A 27,030-nucleotide genomic window follows, 5' to 3' on the forward strand; every position below is an offset into this window, starting at 1 on the left:
ATCCTATTTATTATTTAAGTAAAAACTTAAATGACACAGAAATTAAATATTCCTATGTTGAAAAACTAGCGCTTGCTGCTGTTCAAGCGATTCAAAGGTTTCGACATTATGTCCTCTTTAGGAAAACTACCGTTCTGTCAGATTGCAACCCCATGACGTATATACTGTCGCGACAGTTGCTTGGGGGCAAATATTCAAAATGGATAGCGATCCTTCAAGAGTTTGATATGGATTTTGTAAAATCCAAATCAAAGAAAGCTCTAGTTTTCGCGGAATTATTGTGCGATCTCCCATCGTCGTCCAACGATGAAACATCAGAAGAGTCAATCGTGGATGAAAATTTGTTTCTGATATCAGTAAGCGATGAGTGGTATGGAGACATCATTGTTTATCTCCAAACCCAAAAATTTAGGCCTAATACCTCACACTCGGAACAGAAGCGTATACGATACCAATCTAAAGACTACATGATCGTCGGTGATACACTTTACCGTCGTGGTGTCGATACGGTTCTGAGGAGGTGCCTTACCCATGAGGAGGCCGAGAAAGCCCTAAATGATTGTCATTCAGGCGCGTGCGAGGGGCATCAATCTGGATATGCAACAGCACAAAGAATCTTACGAGCAGGATATTTCTGGCCAACTATGTTTAAAGATTGCATAATAGCTGTCAGAAGTTGCCATGCGTGTCAGATCTTTGATAGCAAAACCAGGAGACCGCCCGCACCTTTGCAGCCTATAGTTGCTGTTGGGCCTTTCGCCAAGTGGGGCATCGATTTCATGCAATGTAACCCCACCTCGACCGGGGGGCATGGGTATATTATAGTCGCTGTTGACTATTTTACCAAATGGGCCGAGGCGATGCCTACATTGGATAACACTGGTGAAACAGCTGCCCTTTTCTTTTTTAATCATGTAGTCGCCAGGTTCGGCGTTCCGCAGGCTATAGTGACAGATCATGGATCGCATTTTCGCAATCACATGATGGTTGAATTAGCTGCCAAACTAGGGCTATCTCACGACAGCTCTACCCCATATTATCCACAAGCCAACGGACAAGTTGAGGCAATCAACAAGGTCCTGAAGCGTATGTTGCAAAGGATGATCGGGGTTCACAAAAGAAGATGGCACCTACTCCTGTACTCAGCATTGTGGGCTTACCGAACCTCGGTAAAGAACGCCACTGGGTTCACACCATTCCAATTGGTGTATGGCCTGGAGGCAGTCGTACCGATCCAGTGCGAAATTTCGTCTCTTAAACTCGCAATTGACCTCCTCCCCGGAACCTCAAAAGAAGAGGCTCGTTTCTTGGAATTGATCCAGTTGGATGAAAACCGTCGTGACGCCGCTTTGGCAAACGAAGCCCATAAGAAACGAGTCAAGGCACAGTTCAACAAGAATGTCAAACCTCGTATCTTCTCTGAGGGTGACTTGGTTTTGCTTTACGACCAAGAATCCGACAAATTAGGAGCAGGAAAATTTAAGTCCTTATGGATGGGTCCCTATATTGTTAAAAGGGTGTTAGCAAAAGGAGCCTACGAGTTAATGGATTATGACGGGATACCACTGGCGCAACCCCGCAACGGGTTGTACCTCAAGCGTTACTATGCCTGAATAGTAACCTGAGTGCTTTTGTTGTATTTTGTTTTCGCTAAAGTGTTTGTTTCGGTTTAGTAATCCACCCTTCTCGTTTGTTGCAGATGTCGAATTTTTCTGAGACATATGTAGGATATGCCGACGGAGCGAGTCGTAGTACGCGGAATTTGTCCTCCGCAGCCTGGGCCATTTTTTATCCAAGCGGCGAGTTAGTGAGTTTCAGAGGTGTGTGTATTGGGCAGTCAACGAACAACATCGCTGAGTATAGCGCGTTGATTGAACTCCTCTCTGATACCATCGCTCATGGTATACGCCGACTAATTGTTAGGCTAGACTCACAGCTTGTGATACTTCAACTCACTGGTATATATTCAGTCTGCAATCCAGCTATTTATCGAATGTTTCTAAGGGTTAAGATTTTGGAAAGAGAGTTTGATTCAATTCAATACCAACATATTTCCAGAAACTTGAACACATTAACAGATTCATTAGCAAACTATGTATTAGATAGACATTTACGACATATATAAAAAGAGATGCATCGGTGCTAATGCAAGTATATGACTAGAAAATCATGAATTTCTTTAGCAAAAGCTATGTCCATTGCCCGTTAGAAGGTTGCCCCTGTCCAAATGGCATTTTCACATATTTGAAAGCTCCCCATAGGGTTGTAAAAGCAGTCTTTTCCTGATCATCAGGATGAACTAAAATCTGGTTGAAACTTGAAAAACCATCCAGCAGTGAAATTCTAGAGGCACCTACTACCCTTTGTAAAATGCGGTCCATCTTAGGTAATGGGTAGTGGTCTTTCAAGGAAACTTTATTTACATTCCTTAAATCTACACACAGTCTGATTTCTCCTGTTTTCTTCTTAGTGGGCACTAAATTGGACACCCATTCTGAAAATATAATAGGTGCAATTTTCCCAGCTTCATACATTCTTTTGACTTCTTTTTCAATTAAAGGGAGGAGTACAGGGTTGACCCTTCTGATTTTTTGCTTGAAAGGTTTCTGATTTTCTTTGAGGGGTATTGTATGTTGAATCACAGAGGTATCATAAGATTTGAGATCTTCATAGCTCCATGCAAAAACATCCTGGAATTCCTTGAACACTTCAACATATTTAAGCTTTTGGTTAGGAGGCAGAGTTTTGGATAGTTTTATCATTTTAGGATTTTCTTCAGTTCCTATGTTACAATCCTCAATGTCTACGTTTAGAGGTTGCATCTTGGGTTTCTTTGGGATGTCGTTTGAATCAAAGAAATCTTCTAAAGGAGTTAGTCCCGTGGGCAAATAATTATCTTTTAAATCAAGAACATCGGATTCTCCTCCAATAGCCTCATCAATGCCTATTTCTTCAAGATCTTGCAACTCTTCCTTGGTAAATTTCGTTGGATGTAGTATTTGTGTTGCAATTTCTGCTGAAATTTCAGTTTCAATGTTGTCTATCTGATCAATCTCTCCAACAGTATCCGTTTCCATGTTAGTGTTACAAAACTCTTCCTTTAGGGTCAATAAATTGTTAATCTGAGTATCATTGTCAAACACTTGCCAATTTTTTACGTTGTCAGGTACAGTTGGCCTGTGTTTAATCTCAACCGTAAACTGATGATTGGGTTCAAATGGCAATTTACAAGTGCTGGCAAATGTTGCCAAACTGTGAGCATGCAAATTATGTTTACTTGGAATTTTGGCAAGCTTTGTTTCCAGAAAGGTATTGAGTATTTCAATTGTTGCTCCTCTGTAAGATCTCAATCTGGGGTCATTTGTGAGGAAGTTCCCTTTCATTTGCTAAATGACTAAATCAGAATCTCCCAATATTGATACCCTGGTGGCCCCTAAGCTTTTGATCAATTTGAGTCCTAGCAAGAGGGCTTCATATTCAGCCATATTATTAGTGTATCTAAAATTCAACCTGTAAGCATGTTGTTGAGCTAATTTATGTTCCTAAACTAACACAATTATTTACTATCAATCCGGGTTGTTTATTCTTTGAGGCAAATTCACTATTTGTGAAGATCTAATATAACCAAATCTTGAAAGATAAATAATTAAAAGCTAAAGAGAATATATCTGATAGCTCTAACTCAATCAGCTCAAAAGAGAACACATTGAAAGGGTTCTTGAACTCAAGAAGTCCACTTCCACCTCAGTTATTACTTGATGAATTAGAGATTGTAACTTAAAAACTCAAGATGCATAAATTATACATGAAAGAGGCTCTTAACTTAAGAGACACTTAAAGTTTTCCATCATAATTCATTCATCTCAAGATATAAATCTAAATGGAAACAAACTATTTGCATGTAAACAAAAGAGACTAGTTCTGATTCACCATTTCATAGAGGGAATGCCCAACTTGAACACTTGTTTTCCAACTCAATTAGATGATGAATAAACCATTAACAAATGAAATCAATCACTATGAATAACCATAAGGCAATCTGAAATAAAACTTTGAAAAACTAAAGCTACCATCAACCAGATTTGCAATGAAATAAAACTAGTTTAACTTGGAAGTGTACTTAGCTTGGAGTGGGGGCCCTCCACCCTTGCCTTGCACACTTTTGAAGATGATATCAGAAGTTTTATATCAGTCACACATCCATGTATTGAGCAGCAAAAATGAGAGTAACACAAGTCTTCAAATTAAGTCTTCAAACCAAAAATATTACAGCATAAAAGTATCATAAGTCAATGTGTTGAGCCATCAAAGTGTGGCTCTTAAATAAGGAGTTTCATGAAACCAACTGATCTACATTTACTCTAACAATCTTATCTACTCTAAGCCACCTATCCAAGTCGAATCCACTCCTCTCATCCCAAGAAATATGACTAATATCATGGAATCTCAAAACTGCCCTATTTAGATGGGATTTCTGGATGACTAGTCATGATTGACTAGCTCCAAATAGGCATAATAAAGCTCGTTCTGTTGGAACCAAGCATAGGTGGCTTGGTCCTAGTTCCCAAGCTTTTCATTCATGTATCCCATTCGTGCTGAAGTGGCCTGCATCCATATCAACCATGAAGTGATTACGGGAATTTCTGAAATTGCCAAAATTGCACTTAAAATCAAACTTTTATAAAAACTTTAGAAATTGACAAATTAAAGCTAAATACCTTATTAGACATCAAATATTCATTAAAATGGAATGGATGGAGTGAAAATGAAGGATAAATGGATGGTTAGGTAAGTTTCTCAAAGCAAAATAAGATCAAAACTGAGGCCCAACATCTCTCCCATGCTTATGATCAAGCATGTCCCCATGCTTGCTTGCTTCTCTTGGACCTTCTGCCCTCTGAAGTGGATGTTGTACCTGTTGCTGTTTCCCTGTTCAAACAATCAAATTCTGATTCCTGCTTTACCTTCAACATTGCTGCTTTAACTTTTTGTTTTTCATATTTAGCTTGCCACATATTTTTGTCCTTTAACCATTTGAATGCCTGTTTGGAAAGCAATTCATTTCTCCTTTTCAACCTGCTTATTTCTTCTTGTAACTTTTCATTTGTTTTCATTAGCTTTGCATTGTCCTTTTTCTGTGCCTTATTCTCTGATTTTAATTGCTTTTCCACAATTTTGCTTATTTCTATCTGTTATAGACATTTTTGTGCCTCGCAGCATGGAGCATGAAATGTCAATAATTACAGGGATCCTCAGTCCCTAAACATGTTGTTCTTACCCCTAGAAGAACAAGGTCAGCAAACCACAGCACTTCCCATCAGTTCTCCACCTGAAAACACTCAAAAACAGGCTATTTTTGGATCATGTCAGCTGCTCCACTGAGCATCTGCGCTGAATGTCAACTGCTCCTCTTTGTACCTGCGCTGAAAGTCAACTCCAATGAAGGCTACCTGCGCTGGGCGAGATTGGCCAAGTGGCACAGTCATTCTGCAAGGTGTCAATTGCCCAGGAAGCTTCCAGACTGACACTTGGTTCATGGAATTCGCCCTATGATGAGTAAGAGGGTCTTGATCTCCAAGTGGAAGCAAGATTCTCCAAGTGGACTCAAGAACTGAAGATTAACTAAAGTGGGAGAGGACACTAGTCAGCTTTATGCCAGCCTCAAGTTGACTCATCCTTTCTCCAAATCTCCTATATATAAAGCTCTCTCATGAGGTCTAAGGAGGCTGGAATTTTGTGCAAAGTAAGGAAGTGCTGTTGGTTTACAGTTAGAGCTATTGGGTGATTGCTTTTATAGAGGGGAAGAGGAGATTTCTTGCTGCTGGGGAGGTGCTGCTGGATTGGAGCCATTGATGGTTGTAACCTTCTCAGAACCCTTTTACTTCTATCAATAAAGCTTTGAATGTTCTCCTATATACTTGTATTGCATTGACGTATTGTATTTACTTGTATATCTGATTCACTCTAATCCATGCATCAGTTATGAGTACATGTTTCTTGTAGTTTCCCTCTCTTGTTTGTGCGGGATCTTTGTGTAGCTGGGCCGGCAAGAGAACAAGGAGTTGGGAACAAGGGACGAAGAGAGAGGACAAGATCGACAAAAGCGAAGGATATCGGTTGGTCAATCTTTTCTTCCTTCTCTGTACTTTCATAAAGGAAAATATCAAAGCTTTACTTTCAGTTGTTGCTAAGGAACTATCACCCTTAGAGTAGGGATAGGGTCATTCCGAGTCGGATACTTTTCCCCACAACACTATCTGATCAGTTAAGTCTTGGATTTTGGCCAAATTAATTTCCTTTTCAAAATCCTGGGTGGTTTTCATTAATGATTCTCCTGCATCATTATCATATATGGAATCCCTTTCAAGGGGTTCTTGTGCTATATCCTGTTCTTCTGGTTTTCTAGGAGAATATGCTTCTACTTCTTTTTCAAAATCAATAGAATTCCTATTCCTAGGAACAAACATAACAGATGTTTCAGTCTCATGCATGGCCATATTTCTAGCTCTTGTTCTTGGATATAGGGGAGAATTCATCATGCTTCTGTTTTCCTGCTCTACTTTGTCCTGTATATCAATAAACTGTTCAATAAAATGATTTTTATGCATGAATTCTTTCCATTCTAGGCCCTTTGATTTCACCTGGTGTTCCACTAAGATTTTGATTAACCCCTGATGATATATCTGTGCTGCCCTTGGCCTATGCTCCTGTTTCACTGTTTCAATCATTTTCACAAGAATTTTGTATAGGAAATATGGTAATTTAATCCTATCATCCCCTTTGATATGCTGTAGTAATCTAACATGATATAAATGAGCAATGTTGTATCCACGATCACAAGTCAAGAATTTTTGAATAACCAAGACCAGTTCCCCCCATGGTTCATTAAACCACTCCCTGGGTATCCCTTTAGTTCTATCAAATGTCCCCTTTCGGTTCTTTTCAAGGAAGAAAGTCCACGCTTTCTCCTTGAAACGTAAACCTTTGTGATACTTCTCCCCTATCATCGGCAACTCTAAGGCTTTGGACAAGTACTCTTGAGTTACTGGGACAATGATTTCTCCTACTTGAGTTTGGTCTTGGTTGAAATTATTGATGAAATCTTTAGTTATCTACTCGAATGGCCATTAAACTTCTGTAGAAATCCTATCATCCCTGACTGATACAGTTTCTTTTCCCCAGCTTTCTATTTGAAATCTTGGTTCTACCCGGTTTGTCATGATTTCTGTGAACCAATCAATATAATCCTCTGTTGTTACTAACTTCATTTTAACAAAAATTATGACTATTGTTTTTAAATGAAATTGTAGAAGCAACGAGGCTTACCTTCCCCCTCTGACTCAACTTTAATCTGTTTGACTTTGACTTCTTTAACCTCTGCTGTCTTTCCTCTGCACAAGCTCTGTTTCAATTCCCTGTTTAAGGCAAACAACACCTGAATATCTTCTATCAATACACTGTTCTCTGTTTGTTTTTGAAAATTAAATATACATGCAGCAATAACCATGTTTTCTTAGCTCAAAATAACATGCTTTACTGTGTATTTAAACAAAAAAACTTGAAAAAATTTTCTCTCGGCCTCTCACCAGATCCTCAAAAACATTCTCTGCCTATTCACAAAAAAATGACTGTGTAATGTAACAAATTGCTCTCGGCCTTGCAACAAATTCTCAAGAAAATTGACTGTATAATGTGGCAAATTACTCTCGGCCTCTCAAGAAATATTCCAAAACATTCTCGGCCTAATCCTTTTCATCATTTTTTTTCACAAAAATATGACTGTGTAATATAGCAAATACTGCACACAGAGTTATAAGCCTAGAGGACTAATCACATTCGCTCGGCCTCATCATACTCAATGCTTATAACAAATGTCAAACAAAAAGTTTTTAAAACGCAGACTATAAAACTCTCGGCCTCAAGGCACAAAACAATGCAAATTTTGGCATTCAACTAAACATAGCATGTATGCAGGCAATCCTATGCGTTTCAATCCTCTGTAAATGGCACAAATATATTAAAATCTTGATACATAGGTGCGCAGTGAAGGCATAAATGCATGTCACTTGTTTTGAATATACGCAATCTACAGCATTCCTCTGTTTTACATTTGACAATCCACCTCTCTCGGCATATACTAATGCATTTCTCGGTTTGGCAGCCCATAACACATGCAACAATGCTCAACAATCTGACTTAATGCGTTCAACAACACATATGACAAACACTCTGTGATTTTAATGTGTCCTCTGTTCTGGTCAAACCACATATTCACATGCATATGACAGAGACTAGCGCGCAGCAGAAATGAAGGTTAAATGCAACAGTGGTTTAACAATCAGCGCTCATATATAAACATCCCTTGGCACTTCGGCATTCAAACTAACTCTCCGCGTTTGATGCATTAGATTCCATATTTAACTCAAAATCCTCTATCGTGTTATGCATGCAATATGTAAACTTTAAATGCTGGATTGTTGACCGTTGTTTCTACACCATAATTTACGCATAAAAATCGGTTTAATCTATCCATACGTGCTGCAAACTTGGAGTTATCCCGGTTTTAGTGTTACCTGACTGTCACTGGCCGCGTGGGATGCAAACAAGCACTTCAAATCCCTCTGTCTTCGGTCAGTCGAACTGGTGGCAAAACAACAAAATCTGTGAGTTAATGGCGAGGACTCATACATATCTACAGTCGCCGAGCGAAATAAACTCCAGTCTTACCTTGTTTGCTTCCAACACTCGGCGTTCTCCACTCATTCAACTCAGATTTTGTCTTTAAAACCACCTCAATACACTCCTTTCTCCCTTTTACTATGTTGCGGCCCAAACACAATTTTCTGAGCTATGGCAATGAGGATTTGTTGTTTGAACTGCGCAGGGGAGGTTGGTTTATGACCGTTTCTTCACTGTACCCTGCGTTTCATTCATTGGTGTTGGTATGCGTGGTTACATGGCCATCCTCATTGACTCAGTCGCCCGACTGAGTCATGAGGATGGCCGTATTGTTGTTTCATACGCATATCTTCCACCGCTCCATCATCCAATAACCATACGTTGCCATAACACCGTGTCAAAATCCGTACCTGTGTGTTGGCCTGCGTGGTATTAGTTTTGTTCATTGCTACGACCCTCGTTGATTATGGCCACCATCGTGCGCCTTCATTGCAACGACAGTTACATATTTCATTTCATTACTTGGCCGCAGCACTGCTGTTTGATTATTATCATATGGCTTGTGCATAAATGTGCCAAATGCATACCTTATCCTCCATATGATATGCGCCCCAAACTTTTAATCCCTGCACTTTAAATATCATAGGTCTGCGTTTATATGCCATAGTGTTTATTTGAATAACATGCTTCTCCTTATATCATTCCTTGTAACCCATGAACTTCATTATCATAACCCACGGCCCTTCATTACTATGTTATATGCTATTGGATATGCGCATTTGGTTTATGTATATTCCTTATACCTCCATTTGATATGCGCAATAATTTATACCTTAATACATTTGATATATGCGCATACTATATTCTTTGTGCAACATATATACCTTATACCATTAGCTTTTGCGCATTTGAAAAATAACTTTAGCGCTCATATAACTTATGATATATATGTTCAATGTCTTTATAATTTATAACTTTAGCGCATACCTTTTATAACATAGCTTTATAATTTTAAAATGACCATTGGGGTCATGTTTAAAATTATAATCATTCTAATGCTCTGAGTTTATGTGCAGGTGAAAAGAGTTGTCCTAGCTTGATCTTTTTGCGTTTAAGGAAAATACCTAGGGTTATTAAATAGATGTATAGGGAATGTATGTGAATGAAATGGAATATGTATAGGGATGTTGGGGTATATATTGGGAATGAATATTAATGAATATTTGCAGATACTAACTTCAATTAGATCAAAACTAAAAGTTTCTAAAAAAAAATTGAATTTCAAGCACAAAATGGCTATGAATATACTCCCTTGAATGCTATTTGTACTGGTGGAATGTTGAATGATGTTTGTACAGGTGGAATGTTGAATGCTGTGGATAGATGAAAAGTAGACTTTTATTACTGCTCCTTGTTCACTATGCTCCATTTCTTGAATTGTTCAGGTCCCTTTTATTAATGTTTTCCTTTCAGGTCCCTCTGCACTGCTTCTGGTATATTGTGTCGGCTTTGATCTGGTTCTCAACAAGTTTGCTTCAGGTCCCTCTGCAATAGTATTTCATCTCAGGTCCCTCTGCAATGCTTCTGGAATGATTTGATCTGCTGCAACTCATGTTTGCTTCAGGTCCCTTCTGTAATACTATTTCATCTCAGGTCCCTCTGCAATGCTTCTGGAATGATTTGATCTGTTGCAACTAATGTTTGCTTCAGGTCCCTTCTGTAATGATGTTTCAACTCAGGTCCCTTCAGGTCCAAAGTGGACAACACAATCCCTTAGCTGTGGCAGCTAAAAGCTTGCTACAAGACTCTCCCTTGCTGAATGTTTGACTTGTCCTCAAGTCAATTGTGGAAAGGTCCTGCATTGAAATTGTGTGAGAATAGTAAAACAAGAATATAGAATTCATAGAGTCCAGGTTTCCCTGGTTTGCCCCTATGAATTCAAGTTTGCATGGTGCCAATTGCCTGGTTTTCACCAGCAAACCAATTATTTTTTTATGTTTTGTTTTTTTTCATATATCTTTTTCTCTCTTTTTTTTTTATGTTTTTTTTTTTTTTTTATATATATATTTTTTTTTCAAAAAAAAAATTATTCTTTTGTTGAACTGGAAGATGGCAGAGCCATAATTTCCAGTCTTGTTTCTTCTACCAGTTGTTTCATGAATGTCTCTTTACTAATAGGCTGATGATAAACTTTTAGCCTATGACCATTTACAACAAATGAGGTGGGGTCCTGGTCAATGGTCTTTATCTTTACTGCTCCATTGTCAAAGATTTCCTCAATTTCATATGGCCCTAGCCAGTGTGTTGTAAACTTTGCTTTGAAATCCTTGAACTTGGAGTCAAATAATAAGGCCCAGTCTCCCTTCTGAAATGTCTTTGTTTTAATGTATCTATCATGCCATTTCATTCTCTGTTGCTGTACTAATGCTGTCTATTCAATTGCTTGTTGACGATGTTCATCCAATTGGTTAAGTTCCATGATCCTCTGTTGTTGTGCTTCAGTCAGGTCCATGCCCAATTCTGCTGCTAGTCTGTAGGTTTGTATCTGAAATTCAATAGGCAATAAGGCTTCTTTCCCATAGACCAACTGGTATGGACTAAAACCAGTTGTGTTTTTCCATGTGATTCTGTAAGCCCATAATGCATCTTTTAACTTCTCAGACCAATCTTTCCTATTCAGCTGCACCGTCTTAGTCATGATATTTTCTAAGACCTTGTTTGTGGATTCTACCTGACCATTTGCTTGAGGGTGATATGGAGTAGACTTCCTACGTTTTATCTTATATTTCTCTGTCAGATCCCGCACTAACTTTGAGGTAAACTGCGTTCCTTGATCTGTCACTATTTGTCTTGGTACTCCATATCTTACAAAAATTTCTTCAAAGAGGAAGGTAACCACTGTGTCCTCTGTCGCTCTGCTCACTGCTTTGGCTTCCACCCATTTGGTTACATAGTCCGTGCACACTAGGATGTACCTTTTTCCATTTGATGGTGGATTAATGGGTCCAACAAAATCAAGTGCCCACTGCTCAAATGGTTCAATGAGGACCTGCGGTTTGAGCGGCATTTCATCTGACATGATGGGTCTCCCTATTCTTTGGCAACTGTCACATTGCTTGACATATGCCTTAGAATCCTTGAAGACAGATGGCCAGTAATAGCCCAGTTGCAGCACTTTATATGATGTTCGTTTGTCTGCAAAATGACCACCACATGGTTCGTCATGACATGCCCTGAGAATATCTAGTATTTCATCTTCACGCACACACTTTCTAATCATTAGATCTGAACCAGTATGAAACAAATCACCATTCACCCAGCTATACCTAGAACTTTCTCTAACAATTTTCTTTCTTTGCTTGCTAGTGAATTGAGTTGGAAATTTTCCAGATGACAAATAATTAGCAATATCTGCAAACCAAGGTGTTTTAACTGTTATGGCAAACAGATGTTCATCAAGGAAGTTGTCTATCACAGGATTTGAGTCTTCTGGTGATTGGATGCGGGACAGAAAGTCAGCCACCTGGTTTTCTTTGCCTGGCCGGTCTTGGATTGTAATGTTAAATTCTTGCAATAACAGGAGCCATCTTGTAATTCGTCCATTAGTGATGGGTTTGTTCATCAAGTATTTTATTGCTGAATGATCTGCGTGAATAAAAACTTGATATACTGTTATGTAATGCCTGAATTTGTTTACTGCGTGTATAACGGCTAACATTTCCTTTTCGGTGACTGTATAGTTTGTTTCTGCAGGTGTCAAATTCTTACTGATAAAGTATATTGCATAGTTGAACAAATTTTCTTTCTATCCCAAAGAGGCACCTATTGTTGTATCTGATGCGTCAGTGGAAATATGAAATGGCAAAGACCAATTTGGCCCTCGAAGTATGGGTGCCACTGACAGCTTATCTTTTAAAATTTGAAAAGCATTCTGACAGCTATTTGTCCATTGGAATTCAACATCTTTTGCTAATAATTTAAACAGGGGTTGAGCTATTTTGCTAAAGTTTTCTATGAATCGTCTGTAATAGCCCGCATAGCCCAAGAAACTTCTGACCTCCTTTTGAGTTGTAGGTGGCATCAGGTTAACTAGGACTTGAATTTTGGCTGGATCCACCTTAATTCCGGAACCGGAAATATGGTGTCCCAGAACTATACCCTCTGTTAACATCATATAGCATTTTTCGTTACTTAATGACAGATTTGTTTCGATACATCTCTTCAAGACTTTCTCAAGATTGTTCAGACAATCATCATATGTGTTTCCATACACTGTGAAGTCATCCATATAAACTTCTACACATTCATGGACTAGATCTGCAAATATCGCAAGCACTGCTCTTTGAAAAGTTGCAGGTGCATTGCATAAACCAAATGGAAAAACATTATATGCATAGGTTCCCCATGGGCAAGTAAATGTAGTTTTGTCTTGGTCTTCTGTTGCTATTCTAATCTGGTTGTACCCACTAAACCCATCCAAGAAAGAGAAGTATTTCTTTCCAGCCAAAGAATCTAGCACCTGGTCAATGAATGGTAAAGGAAAATGATCTTTTAAGGTAGCTTTGTTTAATTCTCGATAATCTATACATACCCTCCATTTTCCATTTTTCTTTGGTACTACAACTAGTGGTGAAACCCATTGACTATCTGAAATAGGATAGATTAATCCAACATTTAACAGTTTTTGCAATTCCTCTTTCACTATTTCTTTCATCATAGGATTCATTCTTCTTTGAGGTTGTCTAACAGGTTTAAGTTTATCATCTGTATAGATGTGGTGGATACATGTGGTAGGATGGATTCCTTGCATATCAGTATAATCCCAGGCAAATGCTTTTGAGTATTTCTGTAGTAATGCAATTACCTCTTGTTCTTGTTTTGATTGCAGCTGGTTTCCAATATTTAAATGTTTTCCAGGATGTACCTCAATTGTTTTGATTATTGGGTTGCTAATTGTGTTTACAGGAAAGATGTCTCCCAAAGAATTCTGCAAAGTTCGAATAGTACATGTTTCCTGAAAACATTGATTCAGAAGTTCATTTGCAGCTTCATATTGAACTTTCCTAAGCTGCTCTGAAATGCTTGGTTCTGAGATAAAAAGGTCCATCAGATCTTCATTCTCCTCCTCTTCTCTAAAATCAAAGAATTGATTAATACTTAAAAATGCTTTTGTTTGTTGCTTTTCCTGGGTTTCAAGTATTGATTCTAAAGAAGTGGTTTGTGCAGGTGAATAGAGAGTGATATGTTTCCTTTCATCTCCATGTGATATTATCATACTTCCAGATCTGCATCCTATGAAGGCATCAGCAGTGGCTAACCATGGTCTGCCTAATATCAGAGGATGTCCTCCCAAGTTTGTCTTTGGTTGCAAGATCAAGAAGTCAACAGGATATTCCCATGAATCCAAGGAAACTATGATATCTTCTAACATTCCTTCAGGAACAACCTTAGATCTATCTGCTAATTCCAAGACTGTTGAGGTTGATCTAATGTTGTTTAATTGCAAAGTTTTCATGGTTTCCATTGTCATTACGTTTATAGCTGCTCCCAAGTCTATTAATGTGTTAGGTACAGAGAAATTATTTATTGATATGGTAACCATTGGGATACCGGGATCAATATATTTTTCTATTACAGTTTGAGTAGACATGAGACTTGCTAATTTACCAATGACTTGGATTGTTGCAGGATCCTTTTTCTTTCTTTCTTTCCTAATGCACAATTCCTTTATTGTCTTTGCATATATCGGTATTTCTTTAATGGCTTTTAATAAAGGAATCTTAACATATGCATTTTTTAACTCATCTAAGATATCAAATTCAGGAAGGGTTATTTGATTTTGAGTTTGTTGTTCTACCAACCTTTCAGGATAAGGTGGTGTTTGTGTAATATTTGCTCCTTTCTGATTTTGTACCTTAGTTTGTGTTGTTTCAGATGATTCTCCTTGTTCAGCTGGTTCTTCTATAATTGGAGGAGAATCCTTCTTAAGTACTTTTCCAGACCTTAAATGGACATCATCAAGAGGAAGAATTGAATATGCAGGATAATATGTTGTTTCCTCTACTGTATATGCAGATTTGTCCACTTTGTTATTCGGATTAGCCACCGGTTGGGATGGTAATTGTGTTGGTCTGGGTTGATTTGAAGGTAACTGTAATTGTTGTGGTTGTGTTAACAATGGTGGTGGATTCTGCTGTTGGAATGGATATGCAGAATTTTGTTGCGGAAATGGCATGGATGAAGGATATGGTGGGTATGAAAATGGTTGTTGGTACTGTTGCTGGTAATGTTGTTGATATTGTTGAGACTGTTGTGGTTGTTGGTTTCCATAACCATATCCTCTCCAACCTTGTGCAGGTTGTTGTGGATATTGTTGTGGAGGCCAAGCTTGCCATGGCATAGGAGGGGTCCAAGGATTATAAGATGGATAAGCATAATTTTGCTGAGGGATTTGTTGCTGATTTGGTTGAGGCATTCTAGGTGGCCATGGTCTTCTTGGTGCAACGTAATAGAAACCTTTTGCTCCTTGCATTTCTTCCATTGAATTAGTTTGCAAGTCTTTCAATGTTACACAAATTTCTGTGGAGTGATTGCCTGTACAAAGACCACACACTTGAATGCTATCTAAAGGACAGTCTCTCAAAGGATGTTTCTTTTTACATTTTGAACAAAATATTGCTAAGGCTTGTTCTTGTTCTTCTTTCTTTTTGTTTGCCTTTAGCACATCTACTTGTGTCCCTAATGTACTCAAAAGATCTGTTTTGAAATTTTCCAATAGACTTCCTATTTCAGCCCTTGTTATCCCTCCTGCAGCTGACTTTGCCGCTTTAGAACTTACTTCCCTTCTTCCGGTTTTTGATCTTCCTCTAGAATATTTCTGACATAACTCAACAATTTCATCAAATGGAAGATTTGAAATATCTCCTTTGCCCATTACATTTAAAATGTCAAGGTATTCATCTCTTATACCTTTGAGGAAGATTGTGCGAACAGTTTCTTGATTTAGGGAATGTTGTTTAGACTTCTGAAGATTATATGCAAACCGTTCTAAATATTCTTCTAGATTTTCATCTTCTTGCTGTGTCATCCTAAACACATCTTCCTTTGAATCTCTAGATCTACAATAAGGCTGATATTTCTTAAGGAAGACAGTTCGCATATCATCCCAGGAGGCTATTGTTTGTTCTCCTAAACCCATAAACCATTTTAAAGCTGCTGCCTTTAAAGTTGCAGGAAAAAGACGGAGCTTATGAACATCATCAATATAACCATATGTTCTACATAAGATATCGAATTCAAACATGAATGAATCCGGATCTTCTGTAGACATTCCATAGAAGTTTGGCAACACAGAAGGTGGAATGTTTTTCATCTTTACTTCTTCTCCTAGTATTGCACTTGTATCTATTATTGGGAAACCAAAAGTTGATTCTTGGTCAAGTCCATCTTCTTGTCTTTTCCTGTCATTTTCTAACTTCCTATCATTTTCGTGTTTCCTTTCTTCCTCTCTCTTCCTTCTCCATTCTCTTTCTTGTCTTTCATTTTCAGCTCTTTGTTCTTCAGGAGTAAGATGAATGGATCCATGTCCCTCTTCTTCTGCCATTGGTTGAGTTGTTTCAATTTCAGGTGGAGTTTCAAGTTGTGGGAAGATAGGAGGATCGATGGATGGAAAAACAATTTGTTTTCCTTTCTCTTTTGGTTTTCCGGAAGTGGAGAATTTTTGCTTTGCTTCCCAAGCTGACAAAGTTTGTCTTTCAATCAAGGTTAATCTTTGGCCACTTCTTTGTTTTTCAATCAGCTCTTCAATGATTGGATTACCAGTAACAGGTGTATGTGATGATCCTATCTCTACTTGTGGGGGGTTTTTGATAAATCTACCTTGAGGATCTCTAACTCTAGGCATAAAGTAACATAATTAAAGAAATGAATTGTAACTAATGTTTTTGTGTATTTTGGATTTTATCTCTCTATTGACTATGCCGATAATTGCCTCCCCGGCAACGGCGCCAAAATGTTGAAATAATTTATGTTCCTAAACTAACACAATTATTTACTATCAATCCGGGTTGTTTATTCTTTGAGGCAAATTCACTATTTGTGAAGATCTAATATAACCAAATCTTGAAAGATAAATAATTAAAAGCTAAAGAGAATATATCTGATAGCTCTAACTCAATCAGCTCAAAAGAGAACACATTGAAAGGGTTCTTGAACTCAAGAAGTCCACTTCCACCTCAGTTATTACTTGATGAATTAGAGATTGTAACTTAAAAACTCAAGATGCATAAATTATACATGAAAGAGGCTCTTAACTTAAGAGACACTTAAAGTTTTCCATCATAATTCATTCATATCAAGATATAAATCTAAATGGAAACAAACTATTTGCATGTAAACAAAAGAGACTAGTTCTGATTCACCATTTCATAGAGGGAATGCCCAACTTGAACACTTGTTTTCCAACTCAATTAGATGATGAATAAACCATTAACAAATGAAATCAATCACTATGAATAACCATAAGGCAATCTGAAATAAAAATTTGAAAAACTAAAGCTACCATCAACCAGATTTGCAATGAAATAAAACTAGTTTAACTTGGAAGTGTACTTAGCTTGGAGTGGGGGCCCTCCACCCTTGCCTTGCACACTTTTGAAGATGATATCAGAAGCTTTATATCAGTCACACATCCATGTATTGAGCAGCAAAAATGAGAGTAACACAAGTCTTCAAATTAAGTCTTCAAACCAAAAATATTACAGCATAAAAGTATCATAAGTCAATGTGTTGAGCCATCAAAGTGTGGCTCTTAAATAAGGAGTTTCATGAAACCAACTGATCTACATTTACTCTAACAATCTTATCTACTCTAAGCCACCTATCCAAGTCGAATCCACTCCTCTCATCCCAAGAAATATGACTAATATCATGGAATCTCAAAACTGCCCTATTTAGATGGGATTTCTGGATGACTAGTCATGATTGACTAGCTCCAAATAGGCATAATAAAGCTCGTTCTGTTGGAACCAAGAATAGGTGGCTTGGTCCTAGTTCCCAAGCTTTTCATTCATGTATCCCATTCGTGCTGAAGTGGCCTGCATCCATATCAACCATGAAGTGATTACGGGAATTTCTGAAATTGCCAAAATTGCACTTAAAATCAAACTTTTATAAAAACTTTAGAAATTGACAAATTAAAGCTAAATACCTTATTAGACATCAAATATTCATTAAAATGGAATGGATGGAGTGAAAATGAAGGATAAATGGATGGTTAGGTAAGTTTCTCAAAGCAAAATAAGATCAAAACTGAGGCCCAACACATGTCCTTCAGCATGATCATTTTCTAGATTGTGCACCCAAATTCCTGCTCCTACTCCTAGTTTATTGACTGATCCATCAAATTCCAAGTACCAAAGGATCTCATGTTCATAGTTAGTATCAGGAGACTTAGAAATTTTCTTACTAGGGAAATCTGGATTTTTAGTTTCATCTAGTTTCTCTTGAGTGTCAGTTATATCCATCATTTCATAAATTTCTTGAGTTTGAACACTAGATTTTTCATTCATGAATTTTTCTTGTTCTGATGCTAAAGCCTTGATATCAGTTGGGGGATAAATTTCAGCATTGTATAGGATGAAGGAGTCCATGTCAGAATGCATGGAGTAGATGGGAAAATTCTGGGGTTTCTCCTGGCTGCTGACCACGTATTTCATCAAAGTTTCTCGGTACAATCTCTTTGGCTGTCCAAACACTGAAATGGTAGCATAGGACATGTCCAACTATAAAGATCCTTGGAGCTTTGCACCCCAATATCCAGACAACAACATGCCATATTTTGGTGGAATATCAGCAACCACTACATCCATTAAAATTTTCTTGGCAGGGTATTGAACTAATGATACACATAAATCTTTGATCAATCCTAGACATCTGACCTAGCTTGAATCAAAAGAGAGCAAGTTTTTGTATGGCCTGGTAATATCTAGGTCCAACTTCTCCATTACAGGTTTAGGCATTAAGTTATGAGAAGCACCAGAATCAAACATTGCATTATGGAGTATCTTATCATGAATGTTCAGACTTACATAGAAAGGAGGAACCCCTCCATCTACTGATTTAACGTTTACCTCAAGGCCAAAAATTAATTCTGGTTGGTCATCAAGGACATTTACTGCATCTCTGTTTTCTGAAATCTGAAGTGATCTTCTAATTTGGTCTCTGTATACATCATGCTTAGCCAATTCTGACAATGAAATTGCTATCTTTAATTTGCCTATTTCGGTCTCAAGGTTAAAAGGTTTTTCTATTTGTATGTTTACATTTCGGGCAGTGAGACTTTCTTTTTCTGTTGTATTTTTGTGTCTTTCTTTCTTATAGGAGTGTTGTTCTGGGATGAAGTTGCTTATATGTCAGTTTCTGGAGGTTCTTCCACCTCTCCTTTGGGAGGAAAAGAGGTGGAAGGTTGTCTATAAAGTTGTTGATTGTCTGATATATCTTCAACTGTTGGATTGTTTGGGTTAGGATTTGTTCTAGGAGAGGTTTGTACAGGAGGATTCTTGATTTTAGCTTTGCTAGATTGCTTAGTATCCTTCTATTTATTAGTTTCAGGAACATCTATCCTTCTGCTCCTCAGATTGTATTGCTTGTGAACTTCATAAATGGCTGTGTCATATCCCTCCCTAAAATCAAATGATTCACCTGACTGGATTTGGAATTGATTAAGAGTATGAGCTTCTTGGTCTTCTTGGGTCAAGAAAATTTGTTGTTCACTATTGAGACCCATTAAGTTAATTTGAGTATCTTCTGTTGGTTCACTAGAAGTTGAAGCTTCAGCATAGTTTTCCTGGAATGGAGGTCTAATGTTTTGATCAGGGCTAGCCCTTCCAGTATTATAACTCTGGTTTTTTCTAAAGTTTGGATTTCTCCCAGTATTGCTTGGTTGACCATCCCAAGGGGATTTCCTCTCAATGGTTTCTACTCTATGACCAAGTCTATCCATTCCTTTAATGATTGCATCTAATTTTTGTTCAAAGGTAGAAGGTTCTTCTTTGATGGGTATCCTACTTTCAGCTCTAGCTCGAGCTCGTTTAGAAATCAAGTTGGCCTCAACACTGACAGCTATACTCTGCATGTCTTTTAAGCTTCAAGGATCTCTTTCCCTGAGCTGGTATGACATGTCAGAGTCAAATGCATCTGGGAATTTGATCAAAGCCCAATCTGAAGGAGGTATGAGATTATGATGAATAGCATTGTATACATTGTTAAATCTGGAACAGTAATCTTGAACAGTTTCTTGTGGGCCTCTCTTCAAGTTTTCATATTCTGATAAAATGTGGAGAGGATCTTTCTTCTTTTCCCATCTGTTCAATAAGGTTTGATACATGGCTTCTGGGTCAGCAATAGTGTTTGCAGGGAGTGCTCTAAACCAGGTCTTAACATCTCCGGTTAAACTTTGGGCAAAGACTTTCATTCTCACATCATCATCATCAATCTCATAGTTTTTAAAATAATCTGTCATTTTCTTGGTATGTTGTTGAGTTGTGTAAGTGTCAGTACCATCAAAATAGGTGATTTTTCTTTGATAATCTTGAGGCATAGCCCCTGGATTTGCAGGTAGTTGCAGGGGAGCATAACGGTTTGCTATGTTTGCAGAGATGAGTGTAACAGCTAGAAGAGCAGGGATAATAGTGGAAATGTAAGTTGAGGATGGAAGAGTGGAAAATATGGTTTGAAGTGTTGATGGTGAACTAGGATAAGCAACAGTAATGGTAGAAAGGATTGGTGCTTTTCTAGGAGTAAGCTCAGATTAGATAGGGTTCTCTTGATGTGTGTCAAGGTGTGAACTAGCAGAATGTTCTTGGCTCTACTGGCTTCTAAGGTTATTATGAATCAGATTAGGATTTTCAAAGATAGGTGGGGGATTTGGATCCGGATTTGATCTGGTGTAACGGATCTTTTTCTTTGGAGCCAGCCTCTGAGTATGTTTTTGGTTTTTCTTGAAATATTTTCTAGTAATACAACTTTTATAGTATCTCTAGGAAGTTTTAGACGAGGAGATTATGAGATTTCCTAAAGATCTATTGAAACAAGGAACTGATCGAGTATTTGGGACAACTGTTTAATACATAAACTAGATTGGGGATAGACTGAAGCAGCGTTTATTTATTTCTGCAATTGGAAGCAAAAGCAGTTTCAAATGCTAGCTGGCTAACTTCAGGCTCCATCTGTAGCTTAAGAAATAAACAGCAGTAACAAACAATTATTCAGTTCCCCAGTGGAGTCGCCAATGATGTTATCACTCACGTTGTTCCCTAAAGTTGTAAGAAAGGGAATAGAGGTAACCATAGACCAATCTTTTAGATACAGATTCTAGCCAATCTGCATCCAGAGAGGTCTCTCTCTTTATGATTTAGCTTTGTTTTGATATGTGTTAGGCTAGTTATGAAGTACAAGGATTTTGTTTTGTGTTTGGTTGGAGGAATGAAGATTCAATAGAATAGTGAGGTAAAACTGAAAAGTTTCAGTCCGTTGGGCATGATGGAGTCAAAGATGGATAGCTTCCTGGATTTGGTTTTTCAACAAAGGAGGGTATCACAGAGCAAGGTAATCAAACATGGAACAATTCATAGGCTAGAATCAGGTGGAATGGAGTCAATGGGTGAAGGGAAATTAAGAATCCTTCATCATGTTGACAGAGGGAAAATGGCTGACTACTGTTAAGGAGCAGTTAAGAATTCCTTAGCAAATATTCAAGATGGAAGAACCAGGGGAAACAGGAGCAATTAAGAATTCACTGTTTATTCTAATTCTGAAGAAAACATTAATAATAACAAAGACTGAACATAGAGTGCAATCAAGCAAATTCTGAGTTATTCTTTTTCTCTATTATTTAGATCATGAAACATAGATGATATAGTGAACACAGAAACTATAAAACACAAGTTAGAAGGGACTTATTGATCCATAAGATGATTCAAGAATTCTGTAAATTGGTCCTCAACATCAATTCCTCATTCAGTAAGCCAGACAAAAATGGTTCCAACAGCCTTTTTATTCCAAAATTTTGTATTACAGCAAAGTCTAAGAATGCTTCCCAACCAACCAACCCCAAATACTTCATCTGGGGGGTAATTATACAAAAATATCAAATATCTTACAAAATATATGAAGAAGATAATATCTGATGATGATTAATGCGTTTTACAAAGATAGAGACAGACATTCTCGAAAACAAGGGAACAATAAATTGATGTTGTGCTGGTTGTTCTGTATTTATGAGATGTACTGGAGGTAGGTGCTGCAAGTCAGTTCACGGCCATCTACTACTGATACTCTATGCTGGTTATTCTGCCTTGGCCGGACTTTTTTTGACCCTGATGTGACGCTCTTTGACCCGCATGACTCTGATTCATTTATGTTCTCTGCATTATAATAGATGGTCCAAAATTTTCAATTGATGAAAGATAAGTTTACAGGATCTCTAGCATACTTTGCCACCACTCTGATCCTGGTAATTTAAGTCTTTGAAGCTTCCTTAAAGTTTCTTCAGTCTCTATGTATCTGATGAAATTAGGTGGGATGGTGAACAGATGCTTCACCTCGTGCTCAATGTAAAACAAATTTTCCTGGCTGTCGTAGAGGGCTTGGCCAGAGGGAAGTGCCTTCTCTCATGAAGTACTTGATGATGTATTAACTTGATCAACAGCATATGTATTTAATTTATGTACATAGTCTTTGTGTTTCATCAGACGATGATTACTTCCAAAAGGACTTGGCAAACCTTTTTGATGCAGGACTGTAAACTTTTCTATGAAAGAATTAATCTCTACCTACATGTCCTGACATCTTCTGTCTAAATTTTGCATTAGAGTTCTCATGGTTAGAACTCTCTTGATGTCTAGAATGGTGCCTGTTCTATCTCTAATTTCCAGTGCTTCCAGTTCTTCACTGGTCTTGGTGTTCAAAAAATGTATTAGTCGGTTAGCTTGCTCAGGCATCTGTCCCAATAAGGCTCTTGTTTTCTGAATCTCCACTTGGGCCACTCTTATCAAGTCAATCTTCTCATAAATGGTTTGGATAGACCTCCACACATCACTAAGGGATTGGGTGATGTTGGTCCACAAAATTCCCCTGATTTCTGCTAGAGGTTTATGCAGAGAGAGGTCCTTTTCTAATGCTCTCACCTTATTCTCCAATGTTTTGATCTCCCTTGTTTTCTCTGCCACATTCATCTTGGATTTATCATAACTCTGTTCAACTTTTGTCAATTTTTATTTGACTTGCTTCAGCTGTGACACTTGGAGTTTCAATTCCTCCATGGCTTTTATTAATTGCTCTATGCTCATACCTATACTACTACCTGGGGCTATTGCTATTGTTGTTGCTCCTATGATAACATCTGTTGTTGATGCCGAAATAGTGGGATGCAATGATGTTATAAGTGTGGAGGGGGCAGTACTGACTGTTGGGGATACTTCAGGTGGCTGGGAGGTCGACTCTCCCTGCTTTTCTTGTAGAGCTTTCTCCAATGCCTGCTCTGTCTCACTCAATCTCTCATTCAGTCTCATGAGCAGGTCCATCATGTCCTCTTCATATTTCTATTGTACAACATCTGTAGTCTGTGGATGCATGGAAGGAGGCATTTTGAGTTGTTTTCTCAATGCAGCGATGTCCTCTTCTTTCTTCCTCATTAGTGCCTTTATGCCTTTGGCATCTTTGGGATCATGTCCCAATTCAATGATAATTTCTTCCAAGGATTTGATCCTGTTTTCCTTTGCTAGAAAAGAGGCTTTCTCTAAATCCAACTGAGCAGAGGTATTATTCAAGGAGTTTTGCAATTTATGAGCTAACATAGCTTTGTCGGCTAGCATGGAGTATACCATATCTCCAGTCTGTTTATGCAGCTCAATCTGGTCTATTAGGTGAATTTCCTTGGCTAGGACCTCCAGATTTGTCCTGATGTAATCAGCTGTTGATTGTGGTTGCTGCACCTTGGGCTTGAAATACCTCATGATCATTTTGCCCTCCTTAACATCATAGGCAGACATCAATCTTTGTTGTTTTGTGGGGGCCATCTTAAGATATTGATTGTAAATCTGCAGCCTTAGTGGGTTGTTTCTAGTCTTTATCTCTGTGAATGTTCTTTTGATGTCAGAGGTCTACTTACTTGGTGGCCTAGTGGATGAAACTTCCACACTATGCTGCCTTTCTTGCTCCTGGAGTAAATATTGACAACATAACTAAGATGGTCTCATCAAAAAATTCACTAGTTTTGAATCCCAAGATAAAGGATATCATGTCAAGAATAAGCCTGCCAGTTTCAGTAAACCAGGAATGCAGATAGGGAGGTGGGCCTTAGGGCTGGCAATCTGGTTTCATGAATAATCGAGCAATCCGGGTTATTTCTGAATTGGGCAATTGAGAGCCTTTCTCAAGCAAAAATCCCATGGAAAGAGGAGAAAGGGGCTGAGTGGGATGGAAGTGTAACATCTCATTGATAGATTCAGCAGTTATGTAAAAGAGAACAGTTTGGGATGGGGTCATAACTGCTTTACTGACAGGGTCATAGTTTGCACAGCAATGGTGAATAATATCTAGGAACACATTGACTGAGGGAAGGTAATACCTAGGGAGATTAGATTCCCATATTCCAAAGATATCAAAGTTGCTCAGATGACTATTCCTAATTCGGCAAAATGCTTGGAGATGGTTCATATCACCAGATAACTCCTTTATTTGAAAATCTCTATCAACCAAGGGTAATCAATCCTGGTCTTTATGAGGTGCATTGAGGGGTGCCACATTGAGGGCCACAGGAGCTTCCATATGTGCTTCTTGTATTTTTAAACTGGAGGTTGGGATCCTGTAGGAAAATGGGCAAAATAGCAGTTCTGGGTGTATTTTTATGAGAGCTACAAACTGATTTTGCTTGAATTTTGGCTTTCTTGGGTAAAATTCACAGAGTAAAAACGGAATTACAGGTTCGAGAAGTGAATCGGGGTAAATACCTATTTTTTAGAGGCGAACAGGGCAATTTCAAATTGACCGATGAGCTGCGGAGTAGGACGCTGGACTTTGTTTGGCCGGGTGGCGAACTATATGCTCGAGCAATGAACTGGACGTAATTTTCATGAAAGTAGTTCGCAGAGAGAAATGGGCGAAAATGACATTTCCTCAACTATTTAACACAATTTGGCTTTCGCGGGGCTTTTCGGCGCTTTTTGGTCGGATGACGTCATCGTGACGGGACATTTTGTCATGTAGCGGAGGGTATGGAAGGGTGACGTGGTGGTGACGTCAGCTGAGGGCGGTAAGTGGTTTGGACCCGCACCGCTTATTAGCTCAAGCAGTTTCGAGTGGGGAAGCAGCGAGCATGGCGGGTTGTCGACACGCATCCTGGGTACGGGCGCGATACCACCCTTTCCCCTAGCGTTAAAGGTCGGATGGAAGGGGGGGTGCGATATAAGCGTGGACCGTTGGATGAGCGGGCCCGAATCTGACGGTTGACGGGCGTCGGGGATGGCGGCGGATTACGAAGCGAGGGCCGATAAAATTAACGTTAGGTTAATGATATCGGGCGCAGTTTGATTGGTTGCGAGGTGATTAGGCTATTGATTAACCGAATGTTAATTAAATTTTAAAATTGCATGCGGGGAGGGTTGTTTAATAAGTTCCAGGTGAACTTATAAATTCCCAATTTTAAACAATGATATGGTTTATATTTAAACTAGGGCAGGGAATATTAATACATGGGGTTTTTATTTTATATACATAATACGGGAAGGGTATTAAGGATAGGGATTTATATAATAAAATTAATAGTCAATATGAGAAATGATATGAACACAAGCGCTAAGTTAATAAAGTTTAATGACTTAGGCTTAGGAAAGAGAGAGTTTATATGTGCTTTTGTACAATGTCCTAAGCAAAAGGGTTTTACCTAGGGTTTTATGAAATGAGATGGAATGATTTGGGGATATTGAGCAGATCTCAACACCCTGGGGGAGATTAGTGAGTGATTTTGGGAGAAGTGTGAAGGGAAGTTAGTCATGCCTCTATGCCTTGCTTGAGCTGCTTCAAAATGTCTGTCATGAAATTGTGAAAGAGATAAGATTAACACCTTTTGGAAACAAAATCAATCACAAGAGCCTTTCTGCAACACCATCTACCTACCCTGCTTACTTTGCCTAACTTTTTTTCTTCCTTTTTCTTTGGGTGCATTTGAACTAGCAACCCCTTTTTCAATTTTCCTTTTCTTTACATGATAAGCTTATCTAAATCAACACTTGTAACTTCCAAGGGCTCAGATTTAACTATTGAGCTCCTTTGCTTCTCTACCTAATATTTATCTACCAAGATTAAGCAATTTGGATAGATTTTATTCTCTATCACTAAAACAAGAAATTGAAACATGAACTAGCCAAGATTAAGTTGTTCGGCCATTCATCATTAGTAGCATAAATCAACCAGCTGCACACCATCAAATTATTGCAAAAATAGAATAGTAGTGGTGTTTTGGACTTTCACACTTTCCTGGTCCTTTTATTTGGGGTTCATTTCTTTCATTTTTCTTTTTGACCACTTACCTTTTCACCCTTTGATTTTTCTTTTAGGGTATACCCTCTTTACATTTTTTAATTTTTTGAAATCTTCATAATATGGAAATATTTATAGTAGGGAAAGGATGCACATATTAGGGATTTTAACCAGTCAATCATGAAATATGACACCTATTGGTATAGGAGCATAACAGGGTCAACAGTGGTTTCTTGGTATAGCAAGAAGCAGATATTTGTGGCACTCAACTCGGCAGAAGTAGAATACATGCCTACAAGTCAAGCAGCATGTGAGGCAATCTAGATGAGAAAGATACTTGTAGGGCTATTTGGTTAGATGATGGATCCAAATATGATCTGTTGTGATAATCAGAGTTTCATTAAGCTCTCTGAAAATATGGTATTTCACAATCGATCCAAGCATATAGATATCTAGTATCATCAGTTATGGGATTGTGTGTAGAGGCAGATAATGTTGCTACAATACATTCTGAAAGAGGAATAGGATGTTGACATCTTGACAAAGGATTTGTCAAGAGGGAAGTTTGAGTTCCACAGGAGCAGGATAGGGGTGGTTGATAATCCCATTCTTGCTGAGAGGGAATGTTTAGTAGTGCAGCAAGAAAGTGTTAATTTGACCTATCCTTAGTCAAATTGAGAAAATTCAAATTTCCACATCAACAGACAACTTGGAGCATTAGGGGAATTTTGGAGGTCTAAAATGGGCCTCCTAAGGAAATTATAAAATAATAGTGGTAATAAAATAATATTATATTACATCATCAAATTTTAG

The sequence above is a fragment of the Pinus tabuliformis genome, chromosome 9 (genome assembly GCF_031772625.1).
Source record: "Pinus tabuliformis cultivar Carrire ecotype Pingquan chromosome 9, CPIR1, whole genome shotgun sequence".
Classification (NCBI taxonomy): Eukaryota; Viridiplantae; Streptophyta; class Pinopsida; order Pinales; family Pinaceae; genus Pinus; species Pinus tabuliformis.